This window comes from Erythrolamprus reginae, chromosome 11 (genome assembly GCF_031021105.1).
Source record: "Erythrolamprus reginae isolate rEryReg1 chromosome 11, rEryReg1.hap1, whole genome shotgun sequence".
NCBI classification, from domain to species: Eukaryota; Metazoa; Chordata; class Lepidosauria; order Squamata; family Dipsadidae; genus Erythrolamprus; species Erythrolamprus reginae.
This window is the reverse complement of record NC_091960.1, coordinates 10,799,236-10,825,441: the sequence shown is the minus strand read 5'-3', so window position 1 is coordinate 10,825,441 and position 26,206 is coordinate 10,799,236.

Below are 26,206 nucleotides of genomic sequence, written 5' to 3'. Positions count from 1 at the left end.
TATGCCACCAGGCTTGGGCTATTAGATTCTTGCCCTCTGGCCAATGAATGCTTTGAGAGGGTACTGAGCGAATGGAATGACTGTGTTTTATGGGTTTGGGTTTTTTAAGATTTTTAAATTAATTCATTGTATCTAAGATATTGTATATTGTTTATTATATGTTGTAAGCCACCCCGAGTCCTCAGAGAGGGGCGTTATAAATGTCCAATCAATCAATCAATCAATCGATAAATCAATAATTCGTTTACTGACAATTCAAAGTCACAACAGTGTTGAAAAAAAGTGCCTGGCGACCACCAGTCCTCACACTTACAACCGTAGCAATTACGGTTGTAAGTGTGAGGACTGGTTGGAAGCAGCATCCCTCCCATGGTCATGAGATCAAAATTAGGCATGACTTACTTAACAACCAAACCACAGAAATTACTTATTTAACAACCTAACCATAGACAATCTGGGTCCAATTGTGATCATATGTTGTAATGTGAAAACTTGGGGAGGAAGTTTGGGGAGGACCCTCAAACTAGAAAAAAAAATCAGAGAAAGTGAGGAGAGAGAAATAAAGTTCAGAAGAATAACACTTGGTTAAACATCAACTGAAAAAACAACCCAGAAAAAAAAGGATTTTTTTAAAAAGATTCTCCCAATCAGGTTCCTTTTTCAATTATTTTGATTCATAGCTGTTGTGATTCAGCCTGAGGCTGCTCAGGGACCAGCTGTGTCTCTGCTGGCTCCATGCCCGGAGGAGGATGACAGCACAGAGGAGGGGGCTGAACAGTCAGATGGGGAGAGGAGAGTCAGGAATGGGATGAGGGAGAACAGCATGAGAGCCCCGGGGGGGGGGGGCTCTCCCCAGCCAGTAGCTTGGAGTCATTAGGTGATGACGCACAAGCTGTCATTGACATGAGACAGAGACGTTCAGAGCAACGAAAGGAGCAGTTAAAGAAATATTTTCACCATTGAATTAGAAACAGCTGGGTTTGGGTGTGATCCTCATCAGCAGGGTTTAAAAGGCAGGCAAGCCCTTGAAGCCATGTGAAGTGTTATCAATTGGAGTTGCGGTGACCTGTTTTGATTCTCAGCATCTCTGATCTTGGCTTGTGGCCTCGCAGTCTGGAAGACTCGTGGGAGGCGTCTGTTTGCTATCTACAGCTTCGTCTTGGCGGCAAGAATCTGGTATTGCTTCATGGACTATTCCCTTCGTGTACAGTATATATTTGAAGTTCCAGCTTTTTTCCTGTTTGTAAGGACATTTTCTGTTACCTGTGTTTTCCTTGAATTATATAAACTGCCTTTGCCTTTTACCAGTGTGTCTGGCTTCTCTTTTTGGGGTGGTATTGGCTTCTGGAGTGACCCAGACAGAACAATAGCTGTTCATCTAATAGCAATAGCACTTAGACTTATATACCGCTTCACAGTGCTTTACAGCCCTCTCTAAGCGGTTTACAGAGTCGGCCTCTTGCCCCCAACAATCTGGGTCCTCATTTGACCCACCTGAGAAAGACAGAAGGCTAAATCAACCTTGAGCCTGGTGGGATTTGAACTGCCAAATTGCAGGCAGCCTTCAGGCAGCTGAAGTAGCCTGCAGGATCGCATTGACTGCCAACCCATACATCTAACTCAAGCTCATGCATGTAACTTTAATTATCTAATTTTATCTAGCTGCCCTTAGACTTGGGGTACATGGTGTAATTTCTGTCCCCCATTCTTTTCAGCACCTTATCCCATCCCACCTTTCCTGCTCTCTCAAAACTGCTCGTTTACTGACAATTCAAAGTCACAACAGTGCTGAAAAAAAGTGCCTGGCGACAACCAGTTCTCACACTTACAACCGTAGCAGCATCCCTCCCATGGTCGTTAGATCAAAGTTAGGCATGACTTACTTAACAACCTGACCACAGAAATTGCTTATTTAACAACCTAACCACAGAAAACAAGGGGACACAATCTCAAGTTGGTTGGGGGAAAGATCAAAAGCAACATGAGAAAATATTATTTTACTGAAAGAGTAGTAGATACTTGGAACAAACTTCCAGCAGACGTGGTTGGTAAATCCACAGTCACTGAATTTAAACATGCCTGGGATAAACATATATCCATCCTAAGATAAAATACAGAAAATAGTATAAGGGCCGAAGTCTGCCATCAGACTTCTATGTTTCTATGTTTCTATGCTCCCATCTTTTAAACAGGGACAACGCTGTCTTGTCCTTCAGAAGCCTTTGTAAGCAACTACCTCCCCAAGGGCTTCTCAGCTCCCCAAGGAACAGTGCTGTCTGTTGCCACGGCACCACCATGGAGTTTTTAGCTCTCCTAGTAACGTCAAGAAGCTCCATGGTAACTCCAGGTGGGTGGCAAGTGACTTCAGGTGTGGGAGCTCCAGGTGACTTTCTCCGCAAGAAGAAAGTTTAGTGAACGATAAACAGAGAACCTTACATTAACATGAATGCCCAACCCAGTTTCTGCAGAATAGAAAGACTGATTTAACCTTGCTGTTGTGTTCGCATCTACTCCGGAACCGCCTGCTACCGCACGAATCCCAGTGACCGATAAGGTCCCACAGAGTTGGCCTTCTCCGGGTCCCGTCGACTAAACAATGTCGTTTGGCAGGCCCCAGGGGAAGAGCCTTCTCTGTGGCGGCCCCGGCCCTCTGGAACCAACTCACCCCGGAGATTAGAACTGCCCCCACCCTCCCTGTCTTTTGTAAACTACTCAAGACTCATTTATACCGCCAGGCATGAGGGAGTTGAGATAGCTCTTCCCCCCAGGCCATTACAAGTTATGCATGGCATGTTTGTGTGTATCTTTGGTTTTATAATAGGGGTTTTTAGGGGTTTTTTAATTATTGGATTGTACATGTTGTGTTTATTATTGTTGTTAGCCGCCCCGAGTCTACGGAGAGGGGCGGCATACAAATCCAATAAATTATTATTATTATTATTATTATTATTATTCACTTATACTGTTTCAGGTGTAACAAAACGTAACAATCAGTGTGTAGCAAAAATAAAACAAAATGAAAAAAAACCCCACACTCGCAGTACGAACCCCTCAAATGAGGAAAAGTCAATTAATTACAAGTTTGAGATCCACATAACAAATAATTTACAGGTTTCAAATTTCATATTGACCCGAGCAGAACAGCAAGGTTAAGGTAGGATCCCTGAGTTACTTTTAAGGAGAAATTATTAAGAAATTTTTAAAAAAACCACCAGTCAAGTAAAAAGTGAGTACAATGATACCTCTACTTACAAACTTAATTCGTTCCGTGACCAGGTTCTTAAATAGAAAAGTTTGTAAGAAGAAGCAATTTTTCCCATAGGAATCAATGTAAAAGTAAACAATGCATGTGATTGGGGAAACCATAGAGAGGGTGGAGGCCCTGTTTCCTCCCAGAAGATTCCTAGAGAGGCCCAACAGAGGCTTCTCCCCGCCTTTTCTGGCCCTGTTTCCTCCCAGGAGATTCCTAGAGAGGCCCCACAGAGGCTTCTCCCTGCCTTTTCTGGCCCTGTTTCCTCCCAGGAGATTCCTAGAGAGGCCCCACGGAGGCTTCTCCCTGCCTTTTCTGGCCCTGTTTCCTTCCAGGAGATTCCTAGAGAGACCCCACAGAGGCTTCTCCCTGCCTTTTCTGGCCCTGTTTCCTTCCAGGAGATTCCTAGAGAGGCCCCACAGAGACTTCTCCCTGCATTTTCTGGCCCTGTTTCCTCCCAGGAGATTCCTAGAGAGGCCCCACGGAGGCTTCTCCCTGCCTTTTCTGGCCCTGTTTCCTTCCAGGAGATTCCTAGAGAGACCCCACAGAGGCTTCTCCCTGCCTTTTCTGGCCCTGTTTCCTCCCAGGAGATTCCTAGAGAGGCCCCACAGAGGCTTCTCCCTGCCTTTTCTGGCCCTGTTTCCTCCCAGGAGATTCCTAGAGAGGTCCCACAGAGGCTTCTCCCTGCCTTTTCTGGCCCTGTTTCCTCCCAGGAGATTCCTAGAGAGGCCCCACAGAGGCTTCTCCCTGCCTTTTCTGGCCCTGTTTCCTCCCAGGAGATTCCTAGAGAGGCCCCACAGAGGCTTCTCCCTGCCTTTTCTGGCCCTGTTTCCTCCCAGGAGATTCCTAGATAGGCCCCACAGAGGCTTCTCCCTGCCTTTTCTGGCCCTGTTTCCTCCCAGGAGATTCCTAGAGAGGTCCCACAGAGGCTTCTCCCTGCCTTTTCTGGCCCTGTTTCCTTCCAGGAGATTCCTAGAGAGGCCCCACAGAGGCTTCTCCCTGCCTTTTCTGGCCCTGTTTCCTCCCAGGAGATTCCTAGAGAGGTCCCACAGAGGCTTCTCCCTGCCTTTTCTGGCCCTGTTTCCTCTCAGGAGATTCCTAGAGAGGCCCACATTATTTGCTTTTACATTGATTCCTATGGGAAAAATTCCTTCTTCTTACAAACTTCTCTACTTAAGAACCTGGTCACGGAACGAATTAATTTCCTAGGTAGAGGTACCACTGTACTTGCAGACCATGGCTTCAGCATCTCTTGAATTTTGTGAGCATCTGTTGAAGATCATTTTTGTCCTTGTGGTACCAGGTCAAGTGTAGAACATTATTCACTATATCCTCCACCGCTCCATTTATAAAGAGATGGTGACAGAGGTCTTCAAACTTGGCAACAGACTTAAAATTGCCAAGTTTGGGGGGGCCGGGATGCTGACATTACTGATGGTAAATGAAACAAACAGTTCTAATTTCAAGCAGTTGCATTATCTTCTTACAGGGGTGTTTCCAACTGTTAGTAATCAGTTTGCTAGTTTTGTTGCCATTTAAATTCAGAATGTTATTTTCCTCATTATAGTCCTGGTTTTGACCCCTTTGTATCTAAAACCCTTTATTTATTTATTTATTGTATTTATTCTATGTTGCATTGTTACAATACGGTGTTGCAACAATAAAGCATTACTTACTAGTGTATGTCCACTCAACATATTTTATTAGATTATAGTTTTACCATTTCTATATGGTATGTTGTGTGAATGCTTCCCCGGTGGTTAGTTCTGCCTCGAGTCAATATCCAGGCTAAACAGGCAATGATAACACAACCTCAGGTAAAATTGTGCAGAGTTATACAAGCATGCCAGTGAGGGGGCCCTTTTCCAGAGCCTTCCTCTCCCCCCCCCCCCCCCCAATGTTGCAACACTTACTGGGGCTCTTCCCTGACGCCCTGGGATCTGACAGTCTGCAGAAGAGAAGAAACACGAAGGAAATCAGTAAAGATGGACGAAGGGAAGAATATTTCAGGGATAACAGAACTGGGTTGGGGAGGGGAGGAAGGAGGGAGGGAGGGAGGAGCGAAGGGAGGAGGGAGGGAGGGAGGAGCGAAGGAAGGAGGAAGGGAGGGAGGGAGGAACGAAGGGAGGAAGGAGGAAGGAAGGAAGGAGGGAGGGAGGAACAAAGGAACGAAGGAAGGAGGAAGGAAGGAAAGAAGGAAGGAATTAAGGAAGGAGAAGGAAGGAGAAGGAAGGAAGAAAAAGGGAAAAAGGAAGGAAGGAGAAGGAAGGAAGGAGAAGGAAGGAGAGAAGGAAGGAAGGAAGGAGAAGGAAGGAAGGAAGGAGAAGGAAGGAGAAGGAAGGAGAAGGAAGGAGAAGGAAGGAGAAGGAAGGAGAAGGAAGGAGAAGGAAGGAGAAGGAAGGAGAAGGAAGGAGAAGGAAGGAGAAGGAAGGAGAAGGAAGGAAGGAAGGAGAAGGAAGGAAGGAGAAGGAAGGAAGGAACTAAGGAAGGAGAAGGTAGGAAGGAAAAGGAAGGAGGAAGGAAGGAAGGAAGGAAAAGGAAAGAAGGAAAAAAGGAAGGAAGGAAGGAGGAGGAAGGAAGGAAAAGGAGGAAGGAAGGAAGGAAGGAGGGAGGGAGGGAGGAAGGAAGGAAGGAAGGAAGGAAGGAAGGAAGGAAGGAAGGAAGGAAGGAAGGAAGGAAGGAAGGAAGGAAGGAAGGAAGGAAGGAAAGAATACCTACCCGGGGTCTGATTTTTTGCATCTTAATTTTGTACCTGCAAAAGAGAAAGGGGTAAAGTGAGAGAGGAAAAAACAAGGCTCATGTAATGCAATCAGAAGATGCAGGATGGAGATATAAATAAGGTGTTTGGACAGGGGCTTGTGCATTCACATCTTCAGAATTCAGGGAGGAAGAGGAAGGGCACCAGAAGACTTTAAACAATAAGAGAGAGAGAGAGAGATTAATTATTTTTCCATTTGCATTCTTTTAATAAGAAACACAAAAGAAAGAGACTCATTTTGGGCAGTGTTTTTGTATTTCAGTAATAAGTCTACAAACAGTACTCATTATTAGTACTATATACAAGACAGTTGGGTTTGCAATATGTAAACAAGCTAACGATGAATGTTTGTATGTATTGAAGTACTATAGCTTTAAGAGGTAGTGTTACAGATTGCCATAAGAGGGAGCCAGAAAGCATGATTCTCTCTCTCTCTGCTCCCTCTGTTCTTTCTGCCGATTCACTGAGAGTGATGTAGTAAGTTCGATGGTAGTTTAATGTATTTATAAGCTGTAATGTATGTCTGATATGTAAGACAAAGACAGGCTTGTAATATTATTGTATTAAGAAATACCGACTGATTTGAATGTGTTTGACCGGACTGTTTAACTTGACTGTGCTATTTCTAAAGTAAACAGTAATTGAATTTTAATGTATCTATTTTGCATGACTGATAAAAATTACTCATATCTCCTGGATATCTGCTGGAATACCATGTTTTCCTCTGTGCCTGTCCTTGATAACTCAAGGCTTCTACACATTCCTTAACACCCATATTTATTTTATTTATTTATTAGATTTGTATGCCGCCCCTCTCCGTAGACTCGGGGCGGCTAACAACAATAAAAAGACAACGTAAACAAATCTAATATTACAAAAATCTAAAAACCCCAATTTAAGAGATCAGTCATACATACAGTCATACCATACATAAATTTTATAAGCCTAGGGGAAGGGAATATTTCAATTCCCCCATGCCTGACGACAGAGGTGGGTTTTTAAGAGCTTACGAAAGGCAAGGAGGGTGGGGGCAACTCTGATATCTGGGGGGAGTTAGTTCCATAGGGTCGGGGCCGCCATAGAGAAAGCTCTTCCCCTGGGTCCCGCCAAATGACATTGTTTAGTCGACGAGACTCGGAGAAGGCCGACTCTGTGGGACCTAACTGGTCACTGGGATTCGTGCGGCAGAAGGCGGTCCTGGAGATATTCTGGTCCGATGCCATGAAGGGCTTTATAGGTCATAACCAACACTTTGAATTGTGACCGGAAACCGATCGGCAACCAATGCAGACTGCGGAGTGTTGGAGAAACATGGGCATATTTAGGAAAGCCCATGATAGCTCTCGCAGCTGCATTCTGCACGATCTGGAGTTTCCGAACACTTTTCAAAGGTAGCCCCATGTAGAGAGTATTACAGTAGTCGAGCCTCGAGGTGATGAGGGCATGAGTGACTGTGAGCAGTGACTCCCGGTCCAAATAGAGCCGCAACTGGTGCACCAGGCGAACCTGGGCAAACGTCCCCCTCGCCACAGCTGAAAAATGTTTCTCTAATGTGAGCTGTCACATGCACATATACAAATTAGGGGGTTTTTTTGCAAGGAATCCAGGAGTTAGGAGTAAGAGAGGGGAACTCAGGATGGGATTTCTAGGAGCCAATCAAAGTCAGATCCAAGCAACAGGTTTTATGACTAATTAAAAAATAGGAACTCAGAATCATGAAATGAGTGATAAGGATGTGTATGTGTGTGTGTGTGTAATTTTATATAATGTAAAAGATAATGTAAATAAATGTATATGGAAACTGAAGATTGAACATGTCATATAAAATTTCATAAAAGGAATAGCTAAAATAGGATAAAATGTAGAGCAGAAATTAGAAATATATGGAAAAAAATTAAAATAAATAAAAAATGTATCAGAAACGTTTAAACTAAATGACATTTCAATTTCAATTTATTAGAGTTGTATGCCGCCCCTCTCCGCAGACTCGGGGCGGCTCACAGCAATAATAAAAAACAATATACAATGGCAAATCTAATAATTAAAATATCTAAAAACCCTTATTTAAAACAATACATTCACACAAACATACCATGCAAAACTATATAGGCCAGGGGAGATGGCTCATTACCCCCATGCCTGATGGCAGAGGTTTTCAAAAGGCAAGGAGGGTGGGGGCAATCCTAATCTCCGGAAGGAGCTGGTTCCAGAGGGTCGGGGCCGCCACGGAGAAGCCTCTCCCCCTGGGCCCCGCCAGACGACATTGTTTAGTCGACGGGACCCGGAGAAGGCCAACTCTGTGGGACCTAACTGGTCACTGGGGGCAGGGGATGTAGCCTTATCTTGAGCTATAACCTAAATAGGAACTGTGCTTTCTATCAATGTATGTCTGTAACTTTTGTAATGTCTTTGTGTATATAATAAAGCATTAAAAACTAACCAAAGCAAAGTCAGATCCAAGCATGCATAAAAGATGCAGATATCAAAAAGAGGTGACTCACTCAGTGCTATCAAGATTCCCATCACAAACATGATGCTGGCCAGAATCATCCCCACCAAACGCAGTGTATCATAGTCTGTAAGGGAAAATTAGAAGGTTCAAGAGATAGGTGTTTGTGAAAAGTTGATAGGACACACCTATAAATTTGAAACCTGAACTTTTTTTCTATTAGATATAACACCACAAAAAAAATTATAAACAAGGTGTATACACTGCTCAAAAAAAAAAGGGAACACTTAAACAACAGAATATAACTTCAAGTATTCAACGAGAATATTTCATTCCTTCATAGAAACATAGAAGATTGACATCAAAAAAAGACCTCATGGTCCATCTAGTCTGCCCTTATACTATTTTCTGTATTTTATCTTAGGATGGATCTATGTTTATCCCAAGCATGTTTAAATTCAGTTACTGTGGATTTACCAACCACGTCTGCTGGAAGTTTGTTCCAAGCATCTACTACTCTTTCAGTAAAATAATATTTTCTCACGTTGCTTTTGATCCTTCCCCCAACTAACTTCAGATTGTGTCCCCTTGTTCTTGTGTTCACTTTCCTATTAAAAACACTTCCCTCCTGAACCTTATTTAACCCTTTAACATATTTAAATGTTTCGATCATGTCCCCCCTTTTCCTTCTGTCCTCCAGACTATACAGATGGAGTTCATTAAGTCTTTCCTGATATGTTTTATGCTCAAGACCTTCCACCATTCTTGTAGCCCGTCTTTGGACCCGTTCAATTTAATCAATATCTTTTTCTAGGTGAGATCTCCAGAACTGAACACAGTATTCCAAATGTGGTCTCACCAGCGTTCTATATAAGGGGATCACAATCTCCCTCTTCCTGCTTGTTATACCTCTAGCTATGCAGCCAAGCATCCTACTTGCTTTTCCTACTGCCCGACCACACTGCTCACCCATTTTGAAACTGTCAGAAATCACTACCCCTAAATCCTATTTTATCTTAGGATGGATATATGTTTATCCCAAGGATATTTAAATTCAGTCACTGTGGATTTACCAACAACGTCTGCTGGAAGTTTGTTCCAAGCATCGACTACTCTTTCAGTAAAATAATATTTTCTCAAGTTACTTCTAATCTTTTCCCCAACTAACCTCAGATTGTGCCCCTACATCTAGGATGTGTTGAGTGTTCCATTTATTTTATTTTATTTAACAGTATGCATGTATTAACTGCAGTGAGGATTCTATACTGCTCAAAAAAAAATGAAGGGAACACTTAAATAACACATCCTAGATCTGAATGAATGAAATATTCTCATTGAATACTTTGTTCTGTACAAAGTTGAATGTGCACAACAGCATGTGAAATTGATTGTCAATCAGTGTTGCTTCCTAAGTGGACAGTTTGATTTCACAGAAGTTTGATTGACTTGGAGTTATATTGTGTTGTTTAAGTGTTCCCTTTATTTTATTTTTTGAGCAGTGTATTTGCACAATATTGGAAACATGAAGAAACACCACGAGACAAAGAGGTAATTAGAAAGATACTGGACAGTGTAGAAATGGACAAACTCACATTGAAGATTAAACAGAAAGGAAGACACAGAATTATTATCAAACCTGGAACTTATTCAACCAATGGTTGGAAAAAAGAAGGGGAGAATAAGAATGTAATTTTTACAGCTAAGCAAATAAAATAAGCCAGATAACACAATGTATGTCAAGCACTAACCAAATGTAAACAATAGAAAATCAATAAAACTTTTTTTAAAAAAAAAGTCAGATGTTTGTAACCATTCCACCATATTCCTACCAGGAACATTCTGGATTGTCCACCCATCATCTCAAGCCATACCACATTTCTTTATTTCTTGAAGAAAGTCACTCCAAACTTCCTTTCACCCATGTGGACTAATACCGCAACCTTTCAGTTACCACTACTCACCATAAGTGAAGGGGTCGACAGGCTGGCTGGTCTCTGAGGAGTAAAGAGAGCAGAGAGTCAAAATACAGTGACCAGGCAAATCCGCTGAATATTTGATTTCAATAATTTTGTTTTGGTTGAGTATTGATTGGGCAAAGTCATTCCTTATACTTTGCTATAAACCTTGGCTTAAACATCATTTTTCTGGGTCCCTTCACCTGCTTTGCATCGGTTAGCGGCTAGGTGGCACCAGAGTTAATCATATCTTCAGATGTGCAGAATGCAGCTGCTGAGAGCAATCATGGGCTTCCCTAAATATGCCCATGTTACACCAACACTCCGCAGTCTGCATTGGTTGCCGATCAGTTTCTGGTCACGATTCAAAGTGTTGGTTATGACCTATAAAGCCCTTCATGGCACCGGACCAGAATATCTCCGGGACTGCCTTCTGCCGCACGAATCCCAGCGACCAGTTAGGTCCCACAGAGTTGGCCTTCTCCAGGTCCCATCAACTAAACAATGTTGATTGGCGGGACCCAGGGGAAGAGCCTTCTCTGTGGCGGCCCGGGCCCTCTAGAACCAGCTCCCCCCAGAGATCAGAATTGCCCCCACCCTCCTCGCCTTTCGTAAGCTCCTTAAAACCCACCTCTGTCCTCAGGCATGGGGGAACTGAGATATCCTTTCCCCCTAGGCCTATACAATTTATACATGGTATGTTTGTGTGTGTGTTTGTTTGGTTTTTAATAAGGTTTTTTTAGTTATTTTAAATATTAGATTTGTTATATGCTGTTTTTATTATTGCTGTTAGCCGCCCCGAGTCTATGGAGGGGGGCAGCATACAAATCAAATGAATGAATGAATGAATGAATGAATGAATGAATGAATGAATGGGTTCATTCATTTCTGGTATCTCTTCAATTTTCTTGGTTCCCAGAAGTAAAACAAAGCACATACTCCTAACCTGTTGATAGATCCAAATTGCAGCTCTGTCCTTAGGGCAACACTATTGCAATATTTAACTTCATTCATCATTCAATCCATTCATCTATCAGCAAGGCTCCATTACTCTCTGGACTGGAGAAATATGGCTAATCTCCATATAAAAAGAATGAGCAAACACAATACAACAGACCAAAAGCAGCCATTTCCCCAAAACTAACGGGTGCGGTCAATATCTGGTAGTCTTAGATATTCTCATAGGATGCGTGGCCTTTTGATATATAAATAAATAAATTTCTTAAAATGATACATAATACATATAATATAATGCATATTATGCATAATACATAATACAATGCATCAAATTCTTTTAACACCTCTGCCATGCCATCCAATGCATCCATTTGATCAAAGGAGCTAAACAAGATTTCACAGTGGAACCTCTGAGCTGGGTCAACAGTATTGTTGAATCTAGGAAGCTCCCGCGCTAAACATCTGACTGTGATTGTCAAAAACCAACAGCAGTTTTCTCACCACATAACAGAGTGGGAAGTTGGGAACGTAAAAGGTCAAAATGTAAGTCCTCAAATAGGTTTAACCTCTTGTGTGTGAGAGATGTGTGTGTTACTGTATACGAGTCGGGCAGTTAAGTCTTCGGAGAGGGGCGGCATACAAATCTAATAAATAATAATAATAATAATAATAATTATTATTATTATTATTATTATTATCAATTTGTTTAATAAATAAATAAAGGCGGGGTTACTTGCTGCAGTTCTACATTCCCCGGGAATATTAAACCTATTCCATGAATAAGTTCACATAATGATTTTGACTAATTTATCCCCCTGCTAGATTCACGCTGATCATTAAATTAGAAGCTGATTAAGAACACTGGGCTAGTATTGTAAAATCGTCCCAAGGTTCAAATTAATCAAGATTTGCAAGCCATGCAAATCAATCCTAGGTTTTATTTATTTATTTTTTGTTTATTTGTTTTGTCCAATACACAATAATACACAATGAGGGTTATAGAGGATATAATCAGGTAGAATGTATTAAAGGGGGAATAGAGGAGAAAATAAAGGAGTGAAATGAGAGAATAGCAGAAAAAGATATAGGGATAGAAGAGGATATAGGAGATATAGGAGAGACAACAGGACAGGGAACGGTAGGCATTCTGGTGCACTTATGTATGCCCCTTACTGACCTCTTAGGAACTTGGTGAGGTCAACCGTGGATAGTCTAAGGGTAAAGTGTTGGGGGTTAGGGGATGATACTACAGAGTCCGGTAGTGAATACCACGCTTCAACAACTCGATTACTAAAGTCGTATTTTTTACAGTCAAGTTTGGAGTGGTTAATATTAAGCTTGTATCTGTTGTGGGCTCTTGTGTTGTTGTGGTTGAAGCTGAAGTAGTTTTTGAAAGGCAGGACATTGCAGCATATGATCTTGTGGGCAATACTTAGATCGAGTCTTCGGAGAGGGGCGGCATACAAATCTAAATAATAAATAATAAATAAATAAAATGTTTGAGGCTTCTTAGTTCTAAGCTTTCTAGACCCAGGATTCTAAGTCTAGTCTCGTAGGGTGTTCTGCTACGGGTAGAGGAGTGAAGAGTTCTTCTGGTGAAGTTTCTCTGGACATTTTCGAGGGTATAAATGTCAGAAATTCAACCAACCTGTTGAAACCCAGTTATGTTGGTTATCCATCCAAATATGAACCACTGTACAATGTTTCAAAATTAAGTTCTCTAATTTCCCAGAATTAGAGGCAATAGGCTTTAGAATTGGGGGCAACAAACTGACTCTGCAAACTTACAGCAGCTCTGCAGACTCACAGCAGCTCAGAGACTGCTGTAAAGCACAATGGAGTGGCATATACAGTGGTACCTCTACCTACGAATGCCTCTAGTTACAAACATTTCTAGATAAGAACCAGGTGTTCAAGATTTTTTTGCCTCTTCTCAATAATCATTTTCCACTTACAAACCGGAGCCTCCAAAACTGTAACCGGAAAAGGCAGGGAGAAGCCTCCCTGGGGCCTCTCTAGGAATCCTCTGGGAAGAAACAGGTCTGGAAAAGGTGGAGAGAAGCCTCCGTGGGGCCTCTCTAGGAATCTCCTGGGAGGAAACAGGGCCAAAAAAGGCAGGGAGAAGTCTCCGTGGTGCCTCTCTAGGAATCTCCTGGGAGGAAACAGGGCCAAAAAAGGCAGGGAGAAGCCTCCGTGGTGCCTCTCTAGGAATCTCCTGGGAGGAAACAGGGCCAAAAAAGGCAGGGAGAAGCCTCCATGGGGCCTCTCTAGGAATCTCCTGGGAGGAAACAGGGCCAAAAAAGGCAGGGAGAAGCCTCCATGGTGCCTCTCTAGGAATCTCCTGGGAGGAAACAGTGGCGGAAAAGATAGGGAGAAGCCTCCGTGCGGCCTCTCTAGGAATCTCCTGGGAGGAAACAGGGCCTCTACCCTCCCTGTGGTTTCCCTAATCACACACCTTATTTGCTTTTACATTGATTCCTATGGGAAAAATTGCTTCTTCTTACAAACTTTTCTACTTAAGAACCTGGTCACGGAATGAATTAAGTTCGTAAGTAGAGGTACCACTGTAAATCTCAATGCGATTACTATTAAGTCAGTTAAAAATCTAGTGGCTGCTGCTGGTGAGCTTACAGTAGATAGTTTTCATCTTGTTGAAGGTTGGGTCATTCCCCCCCCCCTTTAGTGTGATCTTTAAAAGTCAATTGCAAGTGACTTGCTGAATGAGGCTAATAAAATCAGTTTTTTGGAAATCTGCAATGAAGTTAGAAAAAGTTGGCCAACATCCTAGAGCAGTGTTTCCCAACCTTGGCAACTTGAAGATATTTGGACTTCAACTCCCAGAATTGCCAGCGAATGCTGGCTGGGGAATTCTGGGAGTTGAAGTCCAAATATCTTCAAGTTGCCGAGGTTGGGAAACACTGTCCTAGAGAAATGGCACCTTTGGTGAACATATTGCAGTGCCGAATAACTCTAGACATCTTCAGACATCTTTGCACTTGAGATTTTTCTGCAATTTTAACCCTATTTGCAACTCTGCAATCAAAGAACAAAATCTTCTTTTTGAATTGCTGGTGGTTGCAGCGGGGAAGGGGGTGGCATTTACATAGAAACCCCCCTCTTTAGGGTTCTCCCAAGACGTCCGTCTTTGCATGAAAACAGCCAGCCTGTTTCCCAAGGACTGGCATCTGAAAACCCCAATTAGGACCTCATGGAACTGAACTTAAAAACAGGAACAGAATTAAATTGGAAGGGCTGCGAGCTTTGATCAAAGCAGTACAAACAGTCCTGGATTTAATACCATTCGTTGAGTGAAATATCCAGCTTAGGCTATTGCTACAGAGAACCAAATCCTGAATAGATAAACCTCCAAGGTCAAAACCAAATTAGGTTGGTACCTCTTTGGCCCCTGGGGAAAGGGCGCTTTTTAGAAGACTTTTTTTCATTTCTGAGCATTTTGTCATCTGAGCATGCAAATGCTGCCTCCTTTTGAGAGCAAGAAAGAAAAACAATTAAGTGTTTAGCCATTTGACACCCACTTAATGGTGGTGGTCAGCTAAAATACCCCCTGTCTAAATGTAGAGCCAGCCAGGAGCTTCTGGGAGGGTAGAGAGGGTGGGTTTCTGTTGTGGTTAGCTCTGTCCCAGCTCCTGCCCCAAGGACTGAGGATGTGGGGGAGACATCCACATGCTGCAGGCCTGTTTTGCCCCCGGTGGAATCTGATGATGAAGGCTCCTCTGACCAAGAAGACATGAGTGACAGGGAGGAGGAGAGTGTGGCAGACAGCTCAGAAGGAGATCAATTATCTAGCTCCTCCTTGGATTCAGAACAAGAGTTAATGATACAGCCACGCATGCAGAGAGCGATGCATAGGCAACAACAACTGAGAGATTATTATCAAAGAAAATGAGGCCACCTGTGGTTGGGTGGGGCCTGTGCAGCCTGTGGGGTTGGCCATTGTGGAGGATTATCTGATCTTTGTGTTTCGTGCCTGCTTTACTGACTTTGACCTTTTGTGTGCTGATTTTTCCCTGCTTTGAAACTAAACCAGGGCAAAGTGTGTTTCACTTTGTGAAAGAAGAAGGACTGTGAATTGCCTCACAGCTGCAAGCTAAGTATCACAGAACTGATAAGGGACTTGTACACATTACCAGTTTGTTTGGAGACCAGTACTCTTTGCTATACCAAAAGAGGGCTTGGTTTAAGTGAATTTTCTTTATAAAGAACATTGTTTTGAATTTTCAAACGTATGTGTGTCTGAAATTTGTACCTGTGAATTTTTGGGAGAATTCTACTAGAGAGCCCGACAGAACAGTTTCAAACTCAGTTTCATTGAGGGCTGTATCAGGGTTGAGTTTGACTTCATGGGGGGTGGGCAGATGGGCATGGCTAAGGTGGGTTTGACATCACTCATGTCAGGAGGCACCTGTAGTGGCCCGGGCAGGGATGGGGGGGATCCTCCAGCAGCCCTCTGCTAGCCAAAACAGAGCCCGGGAGGGCTGTTCTGACCTGGCCAAATGACCTACAATGGGCTGGTTTCCCATCGCACTAACTGGGTTTAGATAACATGCTTAACCCTACATCCTGGTTAACAAGCAACAACTGGGTCATTATAACATGATATACTCCAAATAAAGAAATTACATTTATTATTTATTATGAAATTTTATGCATGGGGAATCTCTCCTCATTTACGGTAATCCTTGTAGCAATCCTGCAAACACACCGCGCTGGAAACAAATGAGTGGCTCAAAGTCATTCAGAGAGTCCAATCCGATATCTATCTATCATCTGCCTGCCTGCCTAGCTGTCTACCGTGTTTCCCTGAAAATAAGACCCTGTCTTATATTTTTTTGAACCCTGAAATTTTTGAACCCAGCCTTATTGTCATGCACTCAAAAACTCAATTGGGCTTATTATCAGGGGATGTCTTATTTGGGAGGAAACAGGGTCTGTTTGTCTGTCTGTCTGTGTCTGTCTAGCTATCTATCATATATCTATCTCCATCCATCCATCCATCCATCTATCTATCTATCTATCTATCTCCCATCATCTATCTCTCTGTCTATCTATCTGTCCCTCAGTCAGTCGGTCGGTCGGTCAGTGGTCTGTTGGTCTGTCTGTCCATCCATCCATCCATCCATCCATCTCTCTCCCATCATCTATCTCTCTCTCTGTCTATCTATCTGTCTGTCAGTCGTTCGTTCGGTGGTCTGTTGGTCTGTCCGTCCATCCATCCATCCATCCATCCATCCATTTTCACTGCAACTTTCCCTTGGGTCCCTTGGAATAACCCTGCAAAGTTGCTGGAAAAGAAGGGGGAACCACCCCCCCTGCCCCCACACCCAAAACAAATGAAAGAATTGGAGGGGAGAAAAACAAATCATTGCTATATCTCAAAACACAAAAATCTCCTTTTGCTGCCCTTTTCACCCAAATCCCACAATCTTTATGTCATGCATTTCAAAGCAACCAAGCTGAGGAAAGGAAGCCAGAGGTTGCTATAAATATTTCTAATCTAAAAGTCATCTTCTGACATCTGTATCCATTGGGGGACTTGCACCCTCACCATGCAATTAACCTATTTTTGAATTACAACTAATTTTCTGAGTTTACACCATAAAGTGAATCCTAAGCTAGCCCCCTCCTCCTCTTCCCGCTCTCCCCCTTCTAACTACCTAAACATAGCTTGTCCATTCAGCTACTAGGTCAGTGATGGCGAACCTATGGCATGGGTGCCACAGGTGGCACATGGAACGATATCTGCAACCTGCTTATGTGCGCTGGCCAGCTGATTTTGGCTCACATAGAGGCCATGATGTAAAAAAGATGTTGAGACTCATGAAAGAGTGCAGAGAAGAGCAACAAAGATGATTAGGGGTCTGGAGGCTAAAACAAAAATGAAGAACCGTTGCTGGAACTGGGGATGTCCAGTTTAATGAAAAGAAGGACCAGGGGAGACATGATAGCAGTGTTCCAATATCTCAGGGGTTGCCACAAAGACGAAGGAGTCAAGCTATTCTCCAAAGTACCTGAGGGTAGGACAAGAAGCAACATATGGAAGGAAACTAATCAAGGAGAGAAGCAACTTAGAACTAAGGAGAAATTTCCTGATAGTTAGAACAAATAATCTGTGGAACAGCTAGCCTTCCGAAGTTGTGAATGCTCCAACACTGGAAGTTTTAAAGAAGATGTTGGATGACCATTTGTCTGAAGCAGTGTAGGGTTTCCTGCCTAAGCAGGGGGTTGGACTAGAAGACCTCCAAGGTCCCTTCCAACTCCATTATTCTATTCTATTCCATTCCATTCCATTCCTCCAATTCCATCCTATTCCTTGTAACCATTTTCTTCTGGGCAAAGGAGCCTCATTGACCACCCCTTCCCTCTGAACTCCTACAATTTTTAACTCATTTTGCCAACATTTTTCTTCCATCCCTATATAAGGGCATAGAAAAGAACATTCTTGACATTTAATCAAAGGTTTCTTGGCCAAAACACCCTCCAGACGTCCAGCCTTGCCTCCAAGGGCTTTCTGTCTGTCTTCTCACCACCAGGCTTATCCTTGCCCCATTCATAACATTTCAGATATAATCCTCATAAACCACTAAAATTCTTCTCCCTTCTTGGAATTCTTGCATCTCACAGTACAAACAGCTTTTTCCCCTCTCTCATCCAAACTAAGAGAAATCTTCACCTTAGCCATGAGAGAGCCAGAATGGCACAGTGGTTAGAGTGCAGCATTGCAGGCTACTTCAGCTAACGGCTAGTTGTAGTTCAGCAGTTCAAATCTCACCAGGCTCAAGGTTGACTCAACCTTCCATCCTTCCGAGGTGGGTAAAATGTGGACCCAGGGGTTTAATATTTTTTTGCCTCTTCTTCCAAACTATTTTCACCTTACAAACCCAAGCCGCCGCTGCTGGGATGCCCCACCTCCGGACTTCTGTTACCAGCGAAGCGCCCATTCTTGCGCTGCTGGGATTTCCCTGAGGCTCCCCTCCATGGGAAACACCACCTCCAGACTTCCGTGTTTTTGCGATGCTGCAGGGGAATCCCAGCAGCGCAAAAACGGGCGCTTCGCTGGCAACAGAAGTCCGGAGGTGGGGTTTCCCAGCGAGGGGAGCCTCAGCGAATTCTCAGCATCACAAAAAAATGGAAGTCCGGAGGTGGGGTTTCGAGGACTTCCATGTTTTTGCGATGCTGCAATTTCGCTGAGGTTCCCCCGCTGGGATTCCCCTGCAGCATCACAAAAACACGGAAGTCCGGAGGTGGCCTTTCCCATGGAGGGGAGCCTCAGGGGAATCCCAGCAGCTCAAAAACAAGCGCTCCGGCTGGCAAAAGGGGTGAGTTTTGGGCTTGCACGCATTAATCGCTTTTCCATTGATTCCTATGGGAAACATCTTCGTCTTACAAACTTTTCACCTTACAAACCTCGTCCCAGAACCAATTAAGTTTGTAAGACGAGGCATCACTGTATTGATTTTGCTTCTCAAAATGTCACAAAAGGGGAAAATCGCATGACCTCAGGATGTTGCGACCCTCATAGGTATGAACCAGTTGCCAAGTGTCCCATGTTTAATCATGTTCCCATGGGCATGGTGCGACAGTCGTTAAGTGTGAAAAATGGTCATAAGCCACAGGGTTTTTTTCAGCGCTGTCACTTTGAACATCACTAAACGAACTGTTATAAAGTCAAATTTAAAATACATTTATTTATTTATTTATTTATTTATTGGATTTCTATGCCGCCCCTCTCCGCAGACTCGGGGCGGCTAACAACAATGGTAAAAACAACATGTAACAATCCAATTTAATAAAACAACTAAAAACCCTAATTGTAAAAACCAAACATACACACAAACAAACATACCATACATAACTTGTAATGGCCTAGGGGAAGGAATATCCTAACTCCCCCATGCCTGGCGACAAAGGTAGGTCTTGAATAGTTTGCGAAAGACAAGGAGGGTGGGGGCCGTTCTAATTTCTGGGGGGAATTGATTCCAGAGGGCCGGGGCCACCACAGAGAAGGCTCTTCCCCTGGGGCCCGCCAAATGACATTGTTTGGTCGACGGGACCCGGAGAAGGCCAACTCTGTGGGACCTTATCGGCCGCTGGGATTCGTGCGGTAGCAGGCGGTTCCGGATATATTCTGGCCCAATGCCACGTAGGGCTTTAAAGGTCATTGCCAAAATGAAAGCCAGAGAATCTCTCAAACCCACCAACCTGCACCCTTCGTCACGAGCTTTGGAAGTTAAACCAATGCTGGTTTACTGTTCTTGCAGGGAAAACTAGGAAGTCCTCAGCCCCCTTCCAGAACCTCTCATTTCAACCCCACCCGAGCCTTGCTGCCTTTGCTTCATTCAAAAAAAGAGTGAGAGAAAGAGAGAGACATTGTCCCATTTCATAATCTAACTGCAGCCTAGATAATTATTGCCACCCATTTTTTTTTTTGGGGGGGGGGGGACGCGGCTCTATGAATTTGATGAATGACTAATTAATAAATAAGAAAGTCGGGAGAAACCTCCAAGTGCTAAAAGACAAGATTGAGGGCAAGCTGCAGCTGCTTGGGACTGCGGTTGAATAATGCAAACTCCAATGCAGAGGATGGAGGGGGGGGGAAGGTTGCCATGGAAACGGGATACTGCATAAGCAAGCTCAGCTTCTTAAATCCGCTGCCAGAGTTAGGAATAGGCAGAAAGCAGGATGCTCGAGTTCTTCCCAGAGCTGGCTCCGAGATGAACTGTTTACAGAAAACTTAACCACCAATTTAGGGTCCTACTACTTCTTCGGACCACCGGACATCAATTCCCTCTCAGTTTTATCCCACCTTGGTCCTTGGTCAGCCTTCCCCCTTCCTTCCACCTTTCCCAAAATCTGTCTAGAGACCCTTCTGGGTTTTGGGTTTTTTTCCCCCTTCCTATCATCTGCGGTCTGTCCTCTCCAGGAAATCCATCCAGGAGTCAGCTGGGATTTTGGTGCAGGACAAGTCCAAAGATACTTCACCAGAAGAGCCTTTCCCTCCTCCACTCGAAATAGAATACCCTAGGAGACTAGACTTTCAATCCTGGGCCTAGAAAGTTTAGAACTAAGACGCCTTAAACAAGATCTAAGCATTGCCCACAAGATCATATGCTGCAATGTCCTGCCTGTCGGCGACTACTTCAGCTTCAACCACAACAACACAAGAGCACACAACAGATTTAAACTTAATATTAACCGCTCCAAACTTGACTGTAAAAAATATGACTTCAGTAACCGAGTTGTCGAAGCGTGGAACTCATTACCGGACTCCATAGTGTCATCCCCAAACCCCCAACACTTTACCCTTAGATTATCCACGGTTGACCTATCCAGATTCCTAAGAGGTCAGTAAGGGGCGAGTACAAGTGCACTAGAGTGCCTTCCGTCCCCTGTCCTATTGCTCTCCTATATCTCCTATACCTTTCTTCTATTCCTATATATCTTCTTCTATTCTTTCATTGATATGTTCTATTGCTATATTTTTATTTTTTTTAATTTATTCATTTGTCCAATAAATAAATACATAGGAAGAAAATAGACATGTGATAATATAAAAAGAGGGTGAAGGTGAACTTAGAGGAGAGGATATATGAAAGGAAGAGAATATATAAGATAGGTGAAAGAAAGGAAAGACAATTAGACAGGGGAGGAAAGGCACACTAGTGCACTTATGTACGCCCCTTACTGGCCTCTTAGGAACCTGGAGAGGTCAATCGTGGAGAGTCTAAGGGAGAAGTGTTGGGGGTTAGGGGTTGACACAATTGAGCGCGGTTCATATTAAGTTTGAATCTGTTGCGTGCTCTTGTGTTGTTGCGGTTGAAGCTGAAGTAGTCATTGACTGGTAAGACATTGCAGCATATGATCTGGTGGGCAATGCTCAGATCGTGTTTTAGGCGTCGTAGTACTAGGCTTTCGAGGCCTAGGATTGTTAGTCTATTTTCGTAGGATATTCTGTTTCTTAGATATATTTTACTATGAGTATCTCCTCTATCAATTCTATCTGTCCGAAACTTGGGCATCCTCCTCGATCCACAGCTCACATTAGAGAAACACCTTTCAGCTGTGGCGAGGGGGGCGTTTGCCCAGGTTCGCCTGGTGCGCCAGTTGCGGCCCTATTTGGACCGGGAGTCATTGCTCACAGTCACTCATGCCCTCATCACCTTGAGGCTCGACTACTGTAACGCTCTCTACATGGGGCTACCTTTGAAAAGTGTTCGGAAACTTCAGATCATGCAGAATGCAGCTGCGAAAGCAATTATGGGCGTCTCTAAGTATGCCCATATCACTCCAACACTCCGCAATCTGCATTGGTTGCCGATCAGTTTCCGGTCACAATTCAAAATGTTGGTTATGACCTACAAAGCCCTTCATGGCATCGGACCAGAATATCTTCGGGACCGCCTTCTGCCGCACGAATCCCAGCGACCGGTTAGGTCCCACAGAGTTGGCCTTCTCCGGGTCCCGTCAACCAAACAATGCCGTCTGGCAGGACCCAGGGGAAGAGCCTTCTCTGTGGGGGCCCCGACCCTCTGGAACCAGCTCCCCCCTGAGATTAGGATTGCCCCCACCCTCCCTGCCTTTCGTAAACTCCTTAAGACCCACCTCTGCCGTCAGGCATGGGGGAATTAAACATCTCCCCCTTGCCCATGTTGTTTTGCCATTGATTGATTGACTGTGTGTCTGTTTTTATATACATTGGGATTGTTTTATGAATTTATTAATTTTAAACTGTAATTAGATTGGTGGGCATTGGATTTGTTATTATGTACTGTTTTTATTATTGTTGTGAGCCGCCCCGAGTTTGCGGAGAGGGGCGGCATATAAATCCAATAAATCTAATCTAATCTAATCACCTTCATCATGTATTTTACTATGTGTATATAGATATATACCCACTAAAACCCTCATTGTGTATTGGACAAAATAAATAAATAAAAATAAAATAAAATAAAGTTGTCCCTAATAGATTCAGCAGCTGAGCTTTCCAAAAGAAGGAAGATTTGGAAGCCGGCCAGAGAAATACTCTGCAGACAGACTGGTGCAGCATCAGGGAGAGACACAGAGGGGGAGGGAGGAAGAAAAGGGAGTGGCGTTTATTTATTTATCTTGCCATTAAAAGCCCGGCCAGGGAAGCCCAGGGGGCTTCATCTTCCCCAATGAATTTCATTTCTCCATGACGCCACGTGGTTTCAACCGCAGTTCGGTCATCTCTCCAGGGGGGCTCTCTGCAATGCCGCAAGATAATTCACACTTTGGCTAGGTGCGAGCCGGGTTCGGAAGATGGGCTCTTAAGTCTGGATTTGGGAGAGGTGGCACCAGGCCAGCCCTTCCGAAGACCTTGAAATTAAAATGAAAAGTTGTTGATGGGTTGTTAGGTGTGTGTGTATGTGTTTGTGTGATTTTCCTGCTGACTGCTTGAAGACAAGGCAATGGGGGATGTTTGCAATCGGAAAATGCGCGTCATGAATCTGACAACAACTTAAGACAGTTTCTCTTGGGGGTAAAAACAACTCTCAGAGGGGGTAACACCTGCTTATAGGTACCAAGAGAATTGTGGCTGTCACTTATATATTATAAAGGTACAGGTAATCCTTGACTGATGGCCACTATTGAATTTCAAATTTCCATTGCTAATATCTTAAAGCTGACAAACAAGAGTTGTCCTGCCAGATTCACACAATTTGAATCCCTGATTGTCGTACAAAGGTGAAATTTCATTTCACCCAGAGTTCTGGTGATATTTAGGATTCTAAATTGATTTCCATTGCTAAGCAAGACAGTTACTTAATGAGTTTTGCTCTGTTTTAGGATCTTCCTTGCCACCATTATTAAATGAAACCCACAGAGTTGGCCTTCTCCGGGTCCCGTCGACTAAACAATGTCGTTTGGCGGGCCCCAGGGGAAGAGCCTTCTCTGTGGTGGCCCCAGCCCTCTGGAATCAACTCCCCCCGGAGATTAGAACAGCCCCCACCCTCCTTGTCTTTCGCAAATTACTTAAGACCAACCTATATTGCCAGGCATGGGGGAATTGAGACACCTCCCCCAGGCTTTTATATTTTATGTTTGGTATGTATGTGTTGTATGGTTTTAATTGTTGGGGTTTTATATATCTTTTCTTTTAATATTAGATTTGTTTACTGTTATATTGTTTTTATTATTGTTGTGAGCCACCCCGAGTCTTCAGAGAGGGGCGGCATACAAATCTAATAAATTGAATTGAATTGAATTAAAGTTGATTAAGTTAGTGACCCGATTGTTAAGTGTATCTGTCTTTCCCATTGACTTTATTTTATTAATTGATTGATTGATTGATTGATTGATTGATTGATTGATTGATTTTGTCCAAATACACAATGAGGGTTTTAGTGGATATACACATAGTAAAATACATAATGAAGGTTATAGAGGAGAAACTCATAGTAAAATATATCTAAGAAATAATAGAAAAGAAGGTATAGTAATAGAACATATCAATGAAAGAATAGAAGAAGAGATATAGGAATAGAAGAAAGGTATAGGAGATATAGGAGAGCAATAGGACAGGGGACGGAAGGCACTCTAGTGCACTTGTACTCACCCCTTACTGACCTCTTAGGAATCTGGATAGGTCAACCGTGGATAATCTAAGGGTAAAGTGTTGGGGGTTTGGGGATGACACTATGGAGTCCGGTAATGAGTTCCACGCTTCGACAACTCGGTTACTGAAGTCGTATTTTTTACAGTCAAGTTTGGGGCAGTTAATATTAAGTTTAAATCTGTTGTGTGCTCCTGTGTTGTTGTGGTTGAAGCTGAAGTAGCCACCGACAGGCAGGATGTTGCAGCATATGACTTTGCTTGTGGGAAAGTCACAAAAAAGATGATCACATAACCCCAGGTCACCACAACTGTCATAAATATGAATAGTGGCCAAGTAGATGAATTTTGATCATGTGACCATGCAGCAGTCATACGTGTGAAAAACAGCCATAAATCACTTTTTTCAGAGCTCTTGTAACTTCAAGCAATCGCTGAATGAATGATTATAAAGTAAGGACCAGCTGTGTACCACTTGAAATAGTTTGGCTTAACCTAAAAAAAACTTAATTTTCTATTAATTCCCTTGATGATCACCTTTATTTTTTAGTTATTGAAAGCACATTAGTTCTTAATTCATATTCAAATTTAGCAGGATTGGCCTCAGGATGAATTGAGACTAGATTAGGATTAAAAGAAGATAGGGTGTTGAAGGGATCTTATGCTGAATTATTCCCACATCTTCTTCATTGGAATTTGCTTACGCAAAACTTCCTAATCTGATTTTTTTTAAAAAAATTATTGAGGATTTAAAACTTTTTGAAGGTACAAATGAAAGCCAACCTCTGAGCTAATGTGTACAGTATATAATATACATATATTCTCAGTGTACATAACAACTTTCTTTTATGTACATTGAGAACATATACACCAATGACAAATTCCTTGTGTGTCCAATCACACTTGGCCAATAAAATAATTCTATTCTATTCTATTCTACTTTACTCTCTCTTCTCTCTCTTCTCTCTTCTCTATTCTAATGGTTAAGGCATCAAGTTAAAAACTGAGAAATTGTGATTTCTAGTACTTCTTTCTTTCTTTCTTTCTTCCTTCCTTCCTTCCTTCCTTCCTTTCTTTCTTTCTTTCTTTCTTTCTTTCTTGATTGTTAGAGTTGAAAGGGACCATAAAGGCCATCAAGTTCAACCCCCTGCCCAAGCAGGAACCCTATAGCACACCAGTCAAGTGGCAGTTCAATCTTCTCTTAAAAATGTCCAGAGTGTTGGAGTTCACAACGTCCGCTGGTAGGTTGTTCCATTGGTTTATCGCTCTGACCGTCAGGAAGTTCCTCCTTATCTCCATGTTGAATCTCTCCTTGGTCAGCTTCCAGCCGTTGTTCCTCGTCCGGCCCTCTGGTGCCCTGGAGAATAAAGTGATCCCCTCCTCTCTGTGACATCCCCTCGTATACTTGTAGACTACTATCATGTCCGCTCTGGCCCTCGTTTTCTCTAGGCTATCCATGCCCAGTTCCCTCAGTCTCTCTTTGTAAGTCTTGGTTTCCAGTCCCTTAATCATCTTGGTTGCTCTTTCTTGCACCTTCTCCAGAGTTTCAATGTCTCTTTTGAAGTGTGATGACCAGAACTGAATACAGTACTCCAGGTGTGGTCGGACCAGGGCATAGTAGAGTGGTATTTAGTATTTACTTTAGTATTAGTATTTACTTTTAGCATTTACTTTAGACAAGAAGAATTCTGTTCTGTTCTGTTCACTCCACTCCACTCCACTCCACTCTCTATTCTCTCTCTCTATTCTCTACTCTCTATTCTATTCTACTCTATTCTAATGGTTAAGGTATCAAGTTAAAAACCAGGAAATGGTGAGCTCTAGTCCCACTTTAGGCAAGAATCCAGCTGCATGATCTCGGGCCATCCACTTCCTCCCAGCCCTAGAAAAGAAGCAATGGCAAATCACTTCTGGAAAAGCTTGCCAAAAAAAAAAACCCCTGCAGGGACTTCTCTAGGCAGCCTCGAAGGATCGTCTATCTCTGAACGGAAGAAAAAGAGAAAAATATATACAAATCATAGATTGATTTGGTAAGAATGTTTAATATCTTAAAGCTGACAAATAAGAGTTGTCCTGCCAGATCCACACAATTTGAATCCCTGATTGTCGTACAAGGTGAAATTTCATTTCACCCAGAGTTCTGGTGATATTTAGGCTTCTAAATTGATTTCAGAAATTACATGAAGATTATCAATGACATTAAAGATAGATATCATAAGCAATTAATATTATTCTTTATAATAGCA